Source organism: Delphinus delphis, chromosome 1, assembly GCF_949987515.2.
Source record: "Delphinus delphis chromosome 1, mDelDel1.2, whole genome shotgun sequence".
NCBI classification, from domain to species: Eukaryota; Metazoa; Chordata; class Mammalia; order Artiodactyla; family Delphinidae; genus Delphinus; species Delphinus delphis.
This window is the reverse complement of record NC_082683.1, coordinates 55,415,961-55,433,585: the sequence shown is the minus strand read 5'-3', so window position 1 is coordinate 55,433,585 and position 17,625 is coordinate 55,415,961. Positions and strand designations below refer to the sequence as shown.

Below are 17,625 nucleotides of genomic sequence, written 5' to 3'. Positions count from 1 at the left end.
ACAAAGAGGACAGGCTTAGCAATTCAAGGTTCCAAGTTTCATTCTCTCTGAAAAACATGCACAGGAAGGTATTTTAAAGGAGTTATGATATCTTCTTCCTGTCCTCTGAAGGAGGAAAGGATCCACGTTATTGTGTTTCTACTCTCTGCCTGCTGTTCCATATCTGTTTATCTCATTTAGTCCTCAGGACAATTCTATGAGGAGAGCACTGTTGTCGTTAACCATTTGACAGGGAAGGAAACCGTGGCTCAGAGAGGATAACGCTGTCACTCACATAGCTCCCTGAGCCCAGAGCCTACATGCTTTCTGCCGTACTATGCCATTTCTCAGAGATTTTTAACTCAACCCTAACTGCCTCCCTCCCAGAGGGTCTCTGACCATTACGGTCTCCCCTCTCCTGTGCAGCATTACCAGACTTACTGACTTACTAAATTACCTAAGAGGAAACAAGAGAAAACCCTCACGAAATTAGATGAGCATTCACTCATTGGTAAAGGCTTCCTATATGCATATCTTTGAGGCAAGGATCAGTCTTAGAAGCCAAGTAAGGAGCCAGCTGAAGTTATTAGAGCTCAGCTCAGATGTGGCCCATCATGCTTCCTTCTCCGGTTGTAGGACCCTATACATAAATCCATGGTGAGTGCAATGGCTGCTGTCAAGACCTGATCATTAGTGATGCTCACTTGAGGGCCATGGACCCTCCAGCCTTCAGACTGAATTAACTTACTTGCCAAATCACAGGTCCAGAAATCTAGAGACCACCAGTAAGAATCTTGACAAATCACATTACTCTTTGCATTTGCATGAAATGTAAGTGTTCACAAAATGCTTTTTACTTATATTATTCCATTTGTTCCTCCCACCAACTTGGTAACAGAGGCCAGGCAGGGGTTCATTGCCCTGTTCTGCAAATAGGGAATCAGAAACTCCGAGAGACTCAGAGACTGGCTCAGAGCCTCACAGTCTCTAGGGCAGGGCCCGGACACAGTTCATTCAAGCTGTGAATCCTGCCCTTGCACTCCTGCCCCTTCTCCCTTTACTCCTCTCTCACACTGTGCCCCAAACTTCTTGTATATCTCTGCCCTTGCCACTGGCCCATTAACTAAGAACAGTCACCAACTCAGAACTAACTTCACTAGGCCAAGCAGGGACTGCTCTTTTTCAGGCTTCACATCCCATGCCATCTGGTCACCCTTGACTTTCTACAGAACAGATGCGATGGTTTACAGGTTGTCATCAATCTTCACCATCACTTGGGAAGTCCAGTTGAGTCTGCAGCTCTAAGCTGCCATACATGTTCTTTTTCCCCAGGCAAGTACCTGCGTATTAATCTTAATGTCACGCTAACCATTTGAAAATCTTAAAACTTTACTTGGTTTCTCTAGGGTGGACAGTAAACTGAGAAATTGCCCTGGAAGCCAAGGCTTTCCTGTGGATTGGCTCAGGGAAGATCATCTGACTTAAAGCTCACTCTGCGCTTGGCCAATAGGCAGAGGCTGCGGTCTCCACACCGCCCAGCTCAGAGTTGAAGCCTGCTGACCCCCACCCCGTCCTGTCTCTAATCTAGCCTCCCTTCTAAAATGTTGTCATTTCATATACGTTCTGTGATTAGAATCAGATTGTATGTAACCTTTTGGAAATGGCTTTTTTCTACTCAGCATAATTCCCTGGAGGTTCATCCAAGTCATGATATAGATTTTTGTTTTGGTTTATTATCTAAAGTCCAAAAAAAAAAAAAAAGAAAGAAAAAAAAATAAAATAAAGTCCATACATTAAATGAAAAAAATTTTAAGTTTAGGTTTAATTAATTTTTTTAAATTTTCACTTAGACTTAAAATATATATATTTTATTTTATTTTTGGCTGCGTCGGGTCTTAGTTGCAGCACGCAGGATCTTTCGTTGTGGCGTCCGGGCTCCAGCGTGTGTGGGCTCTGCAGTCTCTGTATTTGCGGTACGTGGGCTCTCTAGTTGTGGCTTGTGTGCTCGGTAGTTGTGGTGTGTGGGCTTAGTTGCCCTGCGGCATGTGGGATCTTAGTTCCCCCACCAGGGATCAAACCCGTGTCCCCTGCATTGTAAGGTAGATTCTTAACCACTGGGCCACCAGTGAAGTGCCTCACTTAGATTTTTGATGGGGGTGTGAGTGCGTGTGTTTTTAATTCACTAACATCTGTAGCCGAAGTTACAGAAGCTAGATGTGCTACTTCCTAGCCAGGAGCCCTTGTTGATAGCTTGATCTTTTTGAGACTTGGTGTCCTCCCTTTTAGAATGAGCATGATAATTAGAACTTTATATTTGACTTTTTAAAGTTTCAAGGAGGAGAAGCGTCCATATTCCCCTCACTAGTGAAGTTTATTGCAAAGATGCAGGACAACGTCTTCTTTAGCCACAGGGTAGCTCAGTACTTCAAGTATTGGGATAAACAGCAGGCCTTGTGCATTGTTTATGTGTGACTCCCTGTCATTCCTATTATCCAGGAGAAAAGATCTGAACGGGTTGGTTGGCTGATTCCAATATAGAGAACCTGTAATGGCCCACACCAAACCCCTTGAAGGTGTCCTCTCGAGGCCCTCTTGTCGATGTGCTAGGGGAATCTATTAACGTCTCTGTCTGGCCACCTGTCAGAACCAAGCAAAGATGCCTTGGGAGGTGATGCCCCCTTTGCAGGAGGTATTCAGTCTGAGGCTGATGGCCACGTATCAGGTATGGGACTCCCCAGAGAGTACAGCTGACCCCTGGCTTTAGTCCTTTGTAGATGAAGGGCAGATATATTTCATTCAGAGTAAAACACACAAAGTCCCCATTCAGTCCATGTGTTCAGAAGGGTCTCTGCATGTGAAAGGACCTTAAGGCTTAATGGACCCCCAACCAGGACAGCGTTTCACAAGATTTATAAGGAGCAGAATTCAACGGCCAAGAACACCTTTGGCCAACTATAAAGCCCTCTACAAATACTAGTGATTTCACAAAGTCGTCTGATTTAACATGAATTCAGTGTCATCTAAGTAGCATTTTGGTTATGTTCCACTAGGAAGGAAATTTCCGTGTGTGTGTGTGTGAGAGAGAGAGAGAGACAGAGAGAGACAGAGAAACAGATTTTTAAAAATAAGTGACCCTGGTTTGTCATAGCTATTCAGGTTAAACAGGAAAATGAAAACACACACATACACAGACACACACACTCACACACACATCTACTTGTGTTTCTGAAAGGAGACAGCAGAGTTCAGTATAGAGCTGGAAACAAAGCCAGCTGGTTCCTTTGAAATGTCAGTGGGCAGGAACCTACAGACTCCCATGATAGCTTGCGGATTTCTTCTGATAACAGTTACAAAGTGGCCAGCAGGTAGGAACAAAGGTCAGTCCAGGCACATCCGGGGTCCTGGGCTGTGATACAGTATCTAAAAACAAACATAAATCATTGAAAGCTTAGGAGTTCGGGCTCCTTCCTCAGACTCCACATTTGAGATGCAGAGAGGAACTAAACTACATCTTTGTATATTTAATCTAACAATTTTTTTCCCTTTTCAACTTTTAAAATAACCCATTTCTTAGATCAGGCTGAGCCTGGGGAAATGAGAGTATCACCCGCCCTGGGTTGAGCCCATCCCACTTGAAGACTGTAAATAGCTTATTCCACTTGGCAGGGGTCCTCCTCACCTTGGTAATGAGTAATTCCTGCTGGCTGCTGCTGACCCCAGGCTGGAGCAAGGCCTTCAGAGCACAGAAGGAGATCTGTGTGCCCCTTTGCTTCTTGGCTTCTGAACAGCCCAGCCCTGCCTGGAATCACTGGGCATTGACACTTTAGCGATGCCTGAGACCAGATGACAGATCTTCATTTTTCATGATGAATCCTACCGTTTTGATTTTGTGGATCTTGATAGGAATAGGAGCAGTAAGGTATGTCTTTGCATATCCCTTCCCACCCTAGACCCCAAGTCCTGAGGGCCCCTTCACCACCTATGCTCCCTTTTATCCCAGTAATTGCCATATTTTCTTGTCTTTTATGATTTTTCTGTCAGCTTCACTAAAACGTGAGCACCTTCTGGGCAGGGACAATGTCTTTTTTTCTTGGTCTCTCCTGCCCCTAGCAAAATGCCTAGCACGTAATAGGTGCTCTATAAATGTTTACTGACTGAACACAGAAGAACCAGAATGCGTCCGTAGGAAGGTGAGCGGGATCCATAGGAAGGGGGAAGCCCTGCAATCCAGGTCACACGAGGAGCTGGTGTGTGCGGTGTGTCGGGAGGCTGCAGTGGACAGGATAACGGGCGCCCAAAGATGTCCACGTCTTCATCCCCTGCACCTGTGAATATGTTCTGTTACGTGGCAAGGGAGAATTACAAATTGCAGGTGGGATTAAGGTTACTAACCTGCTGACGTGAACATCGGGCGATTATTGTGGATTATCCAAGTGCTCAATGTAATTACAGTGTTCTTTTTTTTTTTTTCGTTATGCAGGCCTCTCACTGCTGTGGCCTCTCCCATTGTGGAGCACAGGCTCCGGACGCGCAGGCTCAGCAGCCGTGGCTCACGGGCCCAGCCGCTCCGTGGCATGTGGGATCTTCCCGGACCGGGGAACGAACCCGCATCCCCTGCATCGGCAGGCGGACTCTCAACCACTGCGTGACCAGGGAAGCCCAATCACAGGGTTCTTATAAGAGGGAAGCAGAAGGGTCATGGTCAGAGCAGGGGACATGATGACAGAAGCAGAGATTGGAGTGACATGGCCACAAGCCAAGGAACACAGGCAGCCTCTAAAAGATGGACAGGCGCAAGGAACAGATTCTCCCCTAGAGCCTCCGGAAGAAACGCATCTCTGCCGACACCTTCACCTTAGCCCTGTGAGGCCCATTTCCGACTTCTGACCTCCGGAACTACAGGATAATACATTTATATTGTTTTAAGCCCACTACGTTTGTGATAATGTGTTACAGCAGCAGTTGGAAACTAATACAGAGGCTAATCGTAGTGGAAAGAACCTAAGAAAGGGCATGAGCCTGGAAAAGGAAATGGCCATGTGGGAATAGCTCAGTTAACATCCAAAGAGACCTTCCCGGCTGAATCACCAGAGATCAAAATTAGTTGACAGTACAATCGGAATTGGTTACTAGCTCAGTGTGTGCCACCTCTAGCCACCTAGGTAGTGAGTGTCTCTAATAACTCGGGAGAAGCCCTAGTACATCTACTGTAAAAGAGTCTGTCAGGCCTGGGTGTGAGTTCTTTGCCACCTGTAACTGTATGGTCTTCAGCAAGTTATGTAACCTCTCTAAGCCATAGTCGTCTTATCTGCAAACTGGGGACAAATCTGTCTCTTAATTAGCAGGGTTGATGTGAGGATTACATAAGATAACACATGTAATGTCCTTAACATAATGCCAGTCACATGGTAAACACTAACTGCTTTCTATTGCTACAAATATACATACAATCATGTTTATAACAGCAGTCTTTGAGGTATCACTGTACTCCTCACTGACTAGGTCATGTGTAGAGTCTGTGGTGAGTTCTGGGAACAGAAGTTCGAGAAGAACAACCAGGATGGTTAAAAGACCCTAAATCAGGTTCTGTAAAAAGAATGGCCAAATGAATGGGGAGGTTTGACATGAAGCTCTTTGAAATATTTTCAGCACTGGTTACATGATTTGTGGGATCCAGTACAAAATGAAAGAGTGGTTTCCCTCATTCAAAAAATTATTAAGAATTTCAAGGGACTTCCCTGGTGGCGCAGTGGTTGAGAGTCCGCCTGCCGATGCAGGGGACACAGGTTCGTGCCCCGGTCCGGGAAGATCCCACATGCTGCGGAGCAGCTAGGCCCGTGAGCCATGGCCGCTGAGCCTGCACGTCCGGAGCCTGTGCTCCGCAACGGGAGAGGCCACAATGGTGAGAGGCCCGCGTACTGCAAAACAAAAAACAAACAAAAAAAAAGAATTTCAAGATGATGACAACAGAGCATTAAATGAGCACAGGGCCCTGCTGCACAGTTCACACACCCATGACATGGCCCTGAGTATCATCATGTAAAAGTGATAGATTCACTCTGTGAGGCAGTGGCAACAAGCAGCAAGAAAGTGAACAAGTCCAAGGCCTTGAAAGATGATGACAGTGGGGACCATGATCACAATGAAGAAAACATCACATAGAAAGATGGTGAGAAGGAAGCGTAGGAATGGGACAGGCGTCAGAGCAGCAGCAAGAGGAAGGCTGTTGTCCTGGATCTGAGAGCATCCCTTGCAGTACAACTACGCTTTCTGGTACTTCAGGAGAACCCCAGGCCATCCCACCCGCTCACAGAACTTTGAACAGAATAGCAGCCAGGTTGATACCTTTGATACCTCCTGTCCTGGAGGTTTGACAGCAACATGATAGCTCCCTGCACTCTGACAGGTCACAGTGACTTCTTCCAAGTAGGAATTCTTCAGAGAAGGAACTAATCCTATCTGGGGGATGATGCAAATAAAAATAGTGGCAAGTGAATTATTTTCCTGTGGAAGGGTTTGGCATCCTGTTGCTGGAAGAATCTCATCCTGGCCATGCTGCGGGAATAGTTCACAGTTGGGGGGGAGATCTGTGGGCGTGTGGTCTCTGTGTGGTTTCAGGAAGACATTATTTCAATATAGCATAAGACTGGAAGTGACCTAGGAACCATAGCGTGAATCTGGACGTGTGTGTGTGTCCGAAATGGGTGGGAGGTGTCCAGCCAGTCCTTCCTTCTGCTCACTGAAGGGACATCTATGAGCCTCACACTCCCCTTTTGCACCCATTCCTACCCTCCAGCATTGCTGACTTTATAAAGCAGAAAAACGGAAAATGTGACTTTGTAATAGACACACTTTGGTTTTTAATGGGGTTCTGTGGAGGGGAGTTCAGCCTTTTTTTTTTTTTCTTTTTTGCTATGTGCTGTCCAGATGCCTCTTGGGCATTCTGTTGTGTTCTTCTCACGCTGTGACATCATGACCACACGTATGAACCAGCACGGTCACCTGAGGGCTGTCAGTGTTGCGAAGGTCTGTGCGTCCAGGAAAAGCTTTCTGTTGGAGTGTCCTGGAATAGCTGTAAATGCTCTCTCCTAGCTCTGCCATGAAATCACTGGGACGTTTTGTTGATTTCTTTCCCCTCTTCCCCCAAGCCCACCATGTTCTAAAAATGTGTTTCTTATTTGGTACAGTCTCTGCTCATGCCCTCCCTTCTTCCCTCCTGCGGTGGTGCTCTCTTTCCTTCCGAGGCGCGGCTGCACTTAGCATTCCATCCAGTGGGCTACACTGGTTTCACTGAGGCAGCTTGGAAGGGATGATGCCTTGGTCAATTAAACTGGAGCAGAATCCAGCCAGATTAGGAGCTAGATTATAATGCGTGTTCTAAGTGCAGGAATTGGAGCTGAAGACAGCGACTGAAATCATTTTCCCAGGTGAGCAGGGCCTGTGTGTCCAGCCTGTTTCCGTGGGCTCTTGCGTGCCCCTTTTTGGGGGAAGGGAAATGGGAAGCTGGTTGATGGTGGCCTTAATGTTTTATTTGCTAGATTCTGTGATTCTGAAAGTGAGACATCTGAAGAAAAGGCGGCCTTGATGGGTGCCGTCATGCGCATGGCTGTGCCTGTCTCTAGTGGCTGGAAAAACCTACCTCCCGTTCTCATCACCTGGTAAACCCAGGATTTAAATACCAGGATGATCCAGAATGCCCAGACAGAAACCTCTTAAAGGTTGACACAAGCATGCTCTTAAAACGACCTCTCATCAGAGCACCTAGGATTCAAATAAGTAATGATTAAGAGTCATACAGCAACCTCCAAGTAGCTTATTTGATTCTTGTGAGTGAAGATTGCAGTTCTTTGAATTAAGACTTTCTTTAAAAACATATCCTTGAAGGCTAGGAGGATCCTCAGAGAAAGATATGAGAGTGACAGGCATTTCCTTTTTGTGTATAGATTAATTTCTTCTCACTTTCCAACTTCTGAACACCCTCTAATTAATGCTTTTTCCTTAAAAAAGTAGAGGAGTAAAGGGGCCAAATAGAGGTGCTTCTATTACAAATAAAGTCAGGTTGGATAAGAAGATCAGGCAAAGATATAAACTCCAGGAACATAAAGAATGAATTCTGGGGCACTTCCCTGGTGGTGCAGTGGTTGAGAGTCCGCCTGCCGATGCAGGGGACGCGGGTTCGTGCCCCAGTCCGGGAAGATCCCACATGCCGCGGAGCAGCTGGGCCCATGAACCATGGCCGCTGAGCCTGCACGTCCGGAGCCTGTGCTCCGCAACGGGAGAGGCCACAACAGTGAGAGATCCGCGTAGCCACCCCCCCCCCAAAAAAGAATGAATTCTGGGGTCCAGACAATCGTGGAGGGCTCAGGCGAATATAGGAGCAATACTGGCTAAAATAGGAAGCAAAGTCTGCTTCCTAAGATTTGTTTAGATCCCAGGGAGGTCTTCACTTTTGCCTACGCTCAGATTTACCATGAACATTCCAAAGAGGACAGACATTTGGATTTGCCCTCCTGTTGTGTGCGTGTGGATGGGTGCACATGTGTATAATGTGTTCATGAGCGAGGGTCTTGTCAGACCAAGTGGTTAGGTACATTGTCCGTATTTTTGCTTTTTTAGTTTTTGTCTCATTTGTTCAAGATTTTTGAATCTCTTTTTTTAAATTGAAGTGTAGTTGATTTACAATGTTGTGTTAACCTCTGCTGTGCAGCAAAGTGATTCAGTTATAAATATATATACATTCTTTTAAAAATTCTTTTCTATTACAGTTTATCACAGGATTTTTTTTAACATCTTTACTGGAGTATAATTGCTTTACAATGTTGTGTGAGTTTCTGCTGTATAACAAAGTGAATCAGCTACACGTATACATATATCCCCACATCCCCTCCCTCTTGCGTCTCCCACCCTCCCACCCTCCCTATCCTACCCCTCTAGGTGGTCACAAAGCACCAAGCTGATCTCCCTGTGCTATGCGGCTGCTTCCCACTAGCTATCTATTTTACATTTGGTAGTATATATACATCCATGCCACTCTCTTACTTCATCCCAGCTTACCCTTCCCCATCCCCGTGTCCTCAAGTCCATTCTCTACGTCTGTGTCTTTATTCCTGTCCTGCCCCTAGGTTCTTCAGAACCTTTATTTTTTTTTTTTAGATTCCATATATATGTGTTAGCATACGGTATTTTTTTTTCTTTCTGACTTACTTCACTCTGTATGACAGACACTAGGTCCATCCACCTCGCTACAAATAACTCAATTTCGTTCCTTTTTATGGCTGAGTAATATTCCATTGTATATATGTGCCACATCTTCTTTATCCATGCATCTGTCGATGGACACTTAGGTTGCTTCCATGTCCTGGCTATTGTAAATAGTGCTGCAATGAACATTGTATCACAGGATATTGAATATAGTTCCCTGTGCTATACCATAGGACCTCATTGTTTATCCATCCTATATGTAATGGTTTGCATCTGCTAACCCCAAACGCCCAATCCATCCCTCCACCAAGATTTTTGAATCTCTTATGTTTTCTAGAGCTGCTCCTGTTTCTCCTTTCTCTTTGACATTGAAGTATTTGAAAGTTATCTTTTCCCATCAGAAGCATGCTGACTCTATGCCGGTTAGGACAAGGGGTTATCCCTTTTATGCAGCATCTTACCCACAGTGTTCACCAAGATAGTCTGCCTAACAGCTTTAAATGGGGGGCATTGAATAGTCAATGTAATCAAACCACCTATTTTTTCAAACTAGCTTGAGGGATTTTTTCCATTTATTTTGACTCCATGGGCCTCTGATATGCTGAGATATGACACAGCTTTGGGTATGGCATCACCTGTTCTAGAAACCAAGGCAAGAAGGTCTGCTGGGGAACTGGAAGTCAGTCTCCACTTTGGCTGTTTTCCCATGACCGCTTTGCTGGGTTTTCCATTTGCAACTGGCCCCCACTCCCTTCTAGGGCTCTACTCTTCATCCTTCTGTTCACATGTATGTGCTTTTTTTCCTGGGACACTGGCAATAATGTTCCACCTGGAGGGAAGCTTGTGTGTTCCACAGTGCTCCAAGAAGGAATTCTCAAGTATTTGTCGGTGAGAGGGAATAGAGGCTGCTATGAGAGTGATTGTACTTTTAGAGCAATTGTCTACTGCAGTGATCATTTCGGGGAGAAAAAAAGAAGTGATAGACTTGACCCCCATCAGAGAGAACTAGAACTAAGGGGAAGAAACTTCAGACATAACATAAGGGAGAACTTTGTAACCAGCCAGCTGAAGAGAGGAGAAACTTTGGCACTTCTGTCCCCAGAGGTGTTCAGGCTGAAGGTGGGCAGCCACTGTACTGGAGGACAGAGGACTCCTCAGGACTAAAGGTATTCAGAATCTGAAGAAATGAAAAATTATACTAAATGACTGCTAAAATTATTTCCAGTTCTCATACCTGATAATTCTATCAAATATTTTAAGAAAGGGGATTTTAAGAGCCCTCAAGCTTTTCTCAAAAATTTAATGCTGTTTTTGAACAATATAGAACACACATACACACTCACACACACATACCATTCATTCCTGCATTCACAGCTTTTCATATATTTTCCCTATTGTAATTATTCCACTTTTTTCTGTTTATGCACATTTATGATTACATAATATTTCATTGAATGGACATAGTATAATTTATTATTCCCTAGTTATTGGGTGGCTCCATTCTTCCAATGTTTAATTATTATAAAGAGCTATGCTCTAGATACTTTTGCATATGCAACTTCTCTTCCCTCTTGAAATACTTTATTAGAATAATTCGAGCTCATTAGGTTGCAAATTATACAGCTCATTGGAGCAGCCTAAGTAAAAGAGGTTTGTGGATAAGCATATAGAACAATCACAGAGATACAAAGTTCCACTTCCCTGGTGGCGCAGTGGTTGAGAGTCCGCCTGCCGATGCAGGGGACACGGGTTTGTGCCCAGGTCTGGGAAGATCCCACATGACGCGGAGCGGCTGGGCCCTTGAGCCATGGCCGCTGAGCCTGCGCGTCCGGAGCCTGTGCTCCGCAACGGGAGAGGCCACAACAGTGAGAGGCCTACGTACCGCAAAAAAAAAAAAATAAAAGATACAAAGTGCAAGACACACGTAGGAACTGGAAAGGTCTTCAACACACCCCATCTCCCCTCCCCGGGCTCTTGTTTTCTTTGGACTGCCTTTCTTCTTTGCCTGCTCTTAGTTTCCTGTTCCCTTATAACTTTGGGTCACATGAGGCTTTGACTTGCCTTGGAGCCAGAAACCTCAGGTTTTTATCAAGAGTCTAGAGCCAAGCACTCTCTGACCAGAATTTCAGTATCTCTTATACCAGATTCCTGAGTAAGAGTCTGATAAGCCAAGCTCCTGAGACTTTGTGACCTGAGCTCTCCTCTGATGGGTGGAGGGGGAAGGGATTGGTAGTGGGGACAGGGCTCTGGAGTCTGTCCAGATTCAAACAGAGCTCTACCACTTACTAGCCGTGTAACCTTGTGGTAGTTACTTAGCTTTTCTGTGTCTCTGTTTGTTCCTCTGTAAAATGGGGGTACATTGGCACCTACTGCAAGAGGTTATTGTGAGGATGAAATAAAATAATCCTTGTTAATGATTATAAGAAAGGCACTAAGTCCTCAATATGTGTTAGTTCTTTTTTTTTAATTTGTTTTGTGGAAAAATATACATAACATAAAATTTACCATTTTAACCATTTTAAAGTGTACAGTTCAGTTCAGTGGCATTAAGTACATACACCTTTTTTGTGTGTTTTTTTTTTCTGGCCACACCACACAGCTTGTGGGATCTTAGTTCCCCGACCAGGGATCTAACGGCGGTCACAGCAGTGAAAGTACGGATCCCTAACCACTGGACCGCCAGGGAATTCCCAAGTACATACACATGTTGTACAACCACTACCATTGTCCATCCCTAGAAGTTATTCATCATTCTAAACGGTAGCTCTTGTTTTTAAATTATCATTGTTATTATTATTCAGATATGACTGCTTGGGTCCACCTTTTGGAAGGGTGTGATGGGGATGTTCCCCAAAGACAGGAACATAGTGGGTAGGCACCCTCCGTGTCTACTGAAAATATTACACTCTTAAAATTCTTTAAGCCTTACAGATCACTTTTACACATTATTTTATGCAATCCTCCCAAGGAAGGACTTCTTAAAGTAGGAAGGGGTTATAATCCTTATGTTACAGGAGACCCACCTGAGGTTTAGGAAATCTGAGTTGCCCAACTTCTCCAGTCTTCTTACTTGTACAGTCAGGACTCAAGGTCAAGTCTTCTCATCCAAGTTCGTGCCTTCTCCATGACCCCTCAGAGACGTGATTACTCAGACAAGCTTTATACCATTTGTTTGTAGTTCCTATTACATACGCTATTTCAGCTTATGAGAAGGAAGAGAAGAATTTCAGATTGGAACTTGTGGGTGGGTTTTATCGGGGAGGTACAGGCCTTCAAGAGGTCTGTTGGCTGGTTTAGTTTACCAGTCTTCATCCTAACATATAGGAAAAACAATAATTAGCTTTATTGTATACTGTGGTGACTCTATGAAAGCCAAAGAGTGGAGGGATTGCTTAACGGATCTCTTAATTTTTACTTTGGGAAAGTCCTGAAATATCTGCTGGAAACCAATGGCATTACTAAGTGAGTTTTTTAAAGCGCAATAGTGAAAAAGGCACTGTTAGAATCAAAATGGGTGAGTGTCTGCTGGTGTCTTATGGTTCATAGAGAGAAACATACTGTGTATGATTGGCTGGATTAAATTGAAAAGATTAAAGTGGAAAAGACCTTTGCCAAATACCAAAAATCTTATAAAAAGTCTTCATTTTATACAAAAACCACAGGAAGGAAGCTTGTGTGGACTCAAGCTACCTCACAGCACCTTTCTAGAAACTAGATTAATGTTTGCTATTAGGCAGTGTTTCCATTAAAGTAATGACCACTTTTTTGGGTTAGATGCTTGCCTTCCATTTGGCACTTAGGCTCATTTCCTGTCACTTGTTCTAAAAGAAAATCACTCAGGATAACTGAGCACCTTAGTGTGATGAGCTTTCATTATGTCTGTTTTGATTATTCTTTTTGTATGAAACTTACAGATTCTCCTGTGCCCTTTCATAGCAAGTCACATATCTTCTCTTTGACTTTCAGCCTGATCCCACCCCATCTATGCCACCCTGATCTCACCCTATCTATGCTGCTCTATTTTCCTTAACTCTACGGTACCAGTTATATTGATTTCCTTGTAACTCTCAAATATGTTATATTCAGCCAGTCTCTGTGTCTTTACCCATGCCTTCCCTGTACCCATGTGTAATACCTTTCCCCTTTATCCATCCTGAACATTTCGGTCCTTCACTGGCAACAAAATCCAACTTATTCGCTAAGCCTTTCTTTCCATTTCTTATTTTTTGTTTATTTATTTTTGGCTGCGTTGGGTCTTCGTTGCCGTGAGCGGGCTTTTTCTCGTTGCGGCGAGAGGGGGCTGCTGTTCGTTGTGGTGCGCGGCCTTCTCATTGCGGTGGCTTCTGTTGTTGTGGAGCACGGACTCTAGGCACGTGGGTGATTAGTTGTGGCTCATGGGCTCTAGAGCACAGGTTCAGTAGTTGTGGCGCACGGGCTTAGTTGCTCCGCGGCATGTGGGATCTTCCCGGACCAGGTCTCAAACCCGTGTGCCCTGCACTGGCAGGCGGATTCTTAACCGCTGCGCCACGAGGGAAACCCTCTACGCCTTTCTTGATCATTTTAACCCATATAGATTTCATCCTGCTGTGAGTTTGTATAGCTTATAAATTACTACCATCATTTATTGAGCACCTATTAAGGGCCAGTCCCATTATCTCTGCTTCTCATTACAAATACACAAGGTAATCATTGTCATCCTCATTTTATAAAAGAGGAAACCGAGGTTTTAAAAAGATTAGGTAATTTGCCCAGAGTCAAACACCCTAAAATGCTAAGCTGAGGTTAGAACTGCAAGGATAACTGATTCTAAAGCTCTCCCTCTTTCTACCTATGCTGTCTCCTAACTACATACCACCCAGCTACATATGTTCTCTAAGTGTTTTATGTGTGCTAGTTTTTTCTCCTCAACTGGCTCTTAAAATCAGGGACTGTATAATTTAAAAATTGTATTCAACTGCTGGTTGCAGAGATCCTTTACTATGGCTTCAATAAGATAGAAGTTGATTTTTCTCTCACTTCAAAGGAGTCCAGAGAAAGCTGGCCAGGGCTGATAATGTGGACCCTAAGAGAGCATCATGGTCCAAGCCTCTTTTAGCTCTTCCCTCTGCCATCCCCAGGGTGTGAGCCTTATCCTTGTGTTTACAAGATGGCTTCTGGAAGTCCAGCCATCATTTTTGTGTTCCAGGCAAGGTGGAAGAAAGGATGAAGGGAAAAGAGTAGGCCTCCCAGTTGAATTTTAAAGACCTTTTCTGGAAGCCTCACCTTGCAACTTCTGTTTGTATCTCATTGGGCACCACATCTGCAAGGAAAGGCAAGGGAAATATTTTTTAGCTGAGTACACTGATGCACTGAACAATGATGGTAGTCTGTTTCCGAGAAGGATACAGATGTTGAACAGGCAGCTAGTTTCTGCCGCAGAGACCCATGTCACGATCTTCTTTTATATTTGCATAGCACCTAGAAGGTGTTCAGTAAACACTGGTGGACAGTCTAATGTAGAGAAATAGTGGAAAAAGGTAATTTAGAAAACTGATAAATGAAGAAACTGAAGAGACAGGTAGCCACATGCGATTTCTAAGTATTTTTATTTTTATTTTTATTTATTTATTTATTTATTTATTTGCGGTACGTGGGCCTCTCACTGTTATGGCCTCTCCCGTCGCGGAGCACAGGCTCCGGACGCGCAGGCTCAGCGGCCATGGTTCACGGGCCCCACCGCTCCACGGCATGTGGGATCTTCCCGGACCGGGGCACGAACCCACCTCCCCTGCATCGGCAGACGGACTCTCAACCACTGTGCCACCAGGGAAGCCCTCTAAGTATTTTTATTAAAAAAAAAAAAAAATACCCACTGTCTTCTCCCTAAACAACCCTGCTGTTATTCAGGCTTCCTGTATGGAATGAATGCTTAAAAAATTAACATCAAGATTAAGAAAATAAGGCCAAGTCATTTGAAATTATTTTGACTAGATTCATGGTTGTTTCTTTCAGCCTTCATTCTCTGCATACATTTTATTTCCATTAACAAAATTGGAATCATAAAATGTTCTGTTTTGCAGAAGGACTCATTGCAAACCACCACTACTGACAAAATGACCAGTACTCGGGAATAGCTGATGAGCACTTAGAGAAAAAGAGTAGATTACATTTCCAATAGAAATTAGTGCTATGCATTTCTGCAGCTCTTCTGAGTTTCTTATTTTGACTTGCAAAATAATTCGAACGCTTTTAAGAAATATCTATGGTAATTACCTGAAGTGTTTCACCAGCCCACAGATTAACACCCAGAGAGGGTCTTTGTTTGAGATTAAAAGCACATTTTGTAATTTTTAATTTTGTTGTATTTTCAAATTTAGAAGAACGAATAATACATGGAACATCTGTATGCCCTATACACAGCATTACCAATTGTTTACAGTTTAGCCCATTTGCTTTATCATTCTCTCTCTCTCCCCCACCCCTCCCCCTCTCTTTTTCTATAGTATGTAGGTATGACTTTTTTTCTGAAATTTGGAGAGTCAATTGGCGATATCATATGTTAGGAGACCCCTAAACACTGCAGAATACTTGCTGAGAAAAAGATATTCTCTTATATAACCACAACAGTATGATCAAAACAAGAAGTTAACATTGATACAACACTGTTATCTAATACATGGTCCTTAGGCAAATTCCATTAATTGCCGCAGTAATGTCCTTTATAGCCGTTTTATTTTCCCAGGGCAGCATCCAGTCTTAGGTCATGTGTCACATTTGGTTGTCATGTCTCTTTAATCTGGAACAGTTCCTCAGCCTTTCTTTAATGTTCTCTAACTTGACATTTTTAAAAATATGGGATAGTTATTTGGTAGAATGTCCTTCAGCTTGGGTTTGTCTAACTTGCCTCATGATGACATTCAGGTTATACCTTGTTGGCAGGAATTCCACAGAAGTGGTACTCGGTCCTTCTTAGAGCATTATATGAGAAGGCACATGATATTGGTTTGTCTTAATAATACCACTGAAATTGACTTGGATTGCTGGTTAAAGTAGTGTCTGCCAGATTTCTCCACTGTAAAGATACTATTTTTCTTTTGTAATGAATAAATGATTTATAGGAGGTTTTTGGGAACTATGTAAATATTCTGTTCCTTAGCCAATATTCATCTACTAGTTATAGCTTCCACTGATGATTTCCAAATTCCATCATTCCTTCTATTTTCATTAGTTGTCATTTTACTGTGAAAACAGGTTTCTCTCCTAAGAGAGAGTTTCGGATGCTGTGTGGCTATATGTTTCTTTTTTTTCCCTTAAGCCAGTTTCTTTTTTTTCTTCCATTTTTTATTTTACAGCACTGTGTACGTTTAAGGTGTATAGCATGACGATTTTACTTACACACATCATGAAATGATTACCACAATAACTTTAGTGAACCTCCATCATCTCCTATAGATACAAAATTAAAGAAAGAGAAAAACAATTTTTTATCTTTGTGATGAGGAAAAGGAAAAATTTTTTCCTTTGTGACGAGTCGTCTTTCATTTATACTTTCATTTATAGTGTACAGCAGTGTTCATTTTATTTATCATGTTGTACATGACACCCCTACTACTTATTAATGTTATAACTGGAAGTTTGTACTTTTTGACTACTTTCATCCAATTCCTCCTCCCCCTACCCTCCCACCTCTGGTAACCACAAATCTGATCTCTTCTTCTATGAGTTTTTGGTCTATTTGTTTTTGAAGTATAATCAACCTATAACACTCTGTTAGTTCCCGGTACACAACATAGTGATTTGATATTTCTGTACATTTCAAAATGATCACCATGATAAATCTAGTTTTCATCCATCACCATACAATGATATTACATAATTATTGACTATATTCCCCATACTGTACATTTCATACCCATGACTCATTTATTTTATAACTGGAAATTTGTACCTCTTAATCTCCCTCACCTATTTCTCTCCTCCTCCCACCCCTCTGGCAACCACATGTTTGTTCTCTGTATCTAAGAATCTGTTTCTGTTGTGTTATGTTTGTTCATTTGTTTTGTTTTTTAGATTCTGCATGTAAGTGAAATCATACAGTGATTGTCTTTCTCTGTCTGACTTATTTCACTTAGCATAATGCTCTCTAGGTCCATCCATGTTGCAAATGGCAAGATTTCATTTTTTTTTATCATTAATATTCCGTTGCACATGTATGCCACATCTTCTTCATCCATTTGTCTATTGATGGGCACTCAGGTTGTTTCCATATCTTAGCTATTGTAAATAATGCTGTAATGAACATAGGGGTGCATATAGCTTTTCAAATTAGTGTTTTCATTTTCTTTGCATAAATACCCAGGAGTGGGATTGCTGGATCATATGGTAGTTCTAGTGGCTGTATGTTTCTGAGACTTTGTCTTAGTCTGGTAGGGTTGCTATAACAAGATACCATAGACTGGGTGGCTT

The 17,625-nt window shown here is 43.1% G+C and overlaps 1 protein-coding gene and 1 pseudogene across 1 annotated transcript in view; both read left to right on the top strand.

Moving 5' to 3' along the window:
• JAK1 (Janus kinase 1) overlaps positions 1–17,625 on the top strand; it is a 235,334-nt gene that overhangs the window by 19,268 nt on the left and 198,441 nt on the right. The gene's annotated exons all lie outside the window — the stretch shown is intronic.
• Positions 2,636–6,654, top strand: LOC132420410 (eukaryotic translation initiation factor 4E type 2 pseudogene; annotated as a pseudogene).